Raw genomic sequence first — 1,877 nt, 5'->3', positions numbered from 1 at the left:
TCTTATTCTTGGAGACAAGTTTGCCTCGCATTTTTAAACATTTTTGATTATTCATTATTTTTTGAAAAATTAATAATGAAAACATTACGCCACATTTTTTTAATGATGAAAATTATTTAAGGAAAGCAAATGAAACAACAACAAAAATAACAAATAATTGAGCCTAAGCTCAACATTGTGGTTCACCATTCTATGCCGAAAGTCATAGCACCTCCTCTCCAAAGGAACGGAGAGTCATTAGTTCTTTCATCCAAAAATAAATAACTCAGCTATATTCGTTAGTGGAAAAGAGTACTACCTTCAATCCTTTTCGTTCAGATACAAATTCGTTGCGACCTATTTTCCTGCAGTGCCATTGAGTGCTTTTGCCAACAACAGAAATCTTCATTTGATGTTTTCGCCAACAAAGTCTATGTTTCTCGGTATTTATATCTTTCTCTTAGAAACAGCCCACTGCATTCTCCTCCGTTTTCCAAATGTCTTGAGAAACTCCTCAAGTTCTCCAGCCGGCCGTTGGATGAACACATTATCAAAAACAGTCCTAAAATCCGACTATAAACGCATTACGCCGCATCACAAAACCACAAACCATTACTAATGATGTGTGGTTGTTAGTCTTCTTTCTTAGCTCTTCTCATATCAGATAGGATGTTAGACTGCGTGTGTTAACAATAACCACGCTAAGAATAGTTTGAGTGTTCAAATATTTTATTTATCTCCGCTCTGTATTGAAACATATACATTCAATAAATTAATATTGCATAAGTGATACAAGGTATATGAATGATTGCATATAATGAGTAGTCATTGATTGACAAAGGTAAGCGAGATGAGTGACTAATCGATGAGAAAAACGACCGACTCATGCAAATTCTGAAGTAGCTCCAAGTTGAATTAGATCGTCTTTAAACAACAGTCGGCCCAGAAGATTCTAGATTATTTTTTGACGGGAAAAACTTTACGTTTTCTATGAATAAATATGTCAGCCGTGAATAAATCACCAGTGCTGACTGGTCAGACTATATTCGCTTTTTATGGCGATAGTTTTTCTTTTATGAAAATATATTAGATCGTGATTCTAGTAAGGAAAAATAAATCGGGTTTTTGTCTCACTCAGAAATACTAAAATCATAAAAACCGTCTAATCAAGGACAAACTCTAAACGTGTAAATCTGCAAACATGTTAATGTCTAATATGTTTTAACGAATTCGATAGAAAACATGTCAGCTGTAAACTTCCTATAATCTCCAGTCGGATTACCGTAAACTTACAAACATGGAGTAATTGTAATAGACTACATCCGACAACGGGAAAAGCAAATCTGTACACACTTGCTTTAAAAATACTGTTATTGTGGCATTAATGAAAGAGTAATAGTGAAACACAAGAAAGAGTAATTGTGAAACAGAAGGATAAACTAAGCACATGGATGAAACACGTTAACCGCAAACAAAATTAAAATGCTCGTTGAAATAAGAGGGATAAGACGAAAGGTAAAAAATTCAAGACTTTTATAAAGAAACATCAAAACCTACAAACAGGATTTTATCTTGAAGATAAGAACGTTAAGGTCAAGAAACCATGATGATGGATTTGAGCAGTTTTACTCTTCTGAACAAACTGCGAAGAACTTATAAGAAAATATGAAATAGAATCTTGGCCAAAAAGATAAATCAACCGCAGCACAGTCGTCATTTAAGTACAACACATGCATATATGTACAAGCGCGCGCGCGCATATATACAGGTGTGTGTGCATATATATATATGATTATATATGTATGTGAATATACGAATGTATGTATTTATATATATATAAATATATGAATGTATATATATATATATATATATATATATATATATATATATATATATAT

At 32.7% G+C, this 1,877-nt stretch overlaps 1 protein-coding gene across 1 annotated transcript in view; it reads left to right on the top strand.

Moving 5' to 3' along the window:
- The window catches only part of LOC106884490 (uncharacterized), a 93,407-nt gene that overhangs the window by 1,331 nt on the left and 90,199 nt on the right, over positions 1-1,877 (top strand). The window lies entirely within an intron of this gene.

This window comes from Octopus bimaculoides, chromosome 12, assembly GCF_001194135.2.
Source record: "Octopus bimaculoides isolate UCB-OBI-ISO-001 chromosome 12, ASM119413v2, whole genome shotgun sequence".
Lineage (NCBI taxonomy): Eukaryota > Metazoa > Mollusca > Cephalopoda > Octopoda > Octopodidae > Octopus > Octopus bimaculoides.
This window is presented reverse-complemented; position numbering and strand designations above follow the sequence as displayed.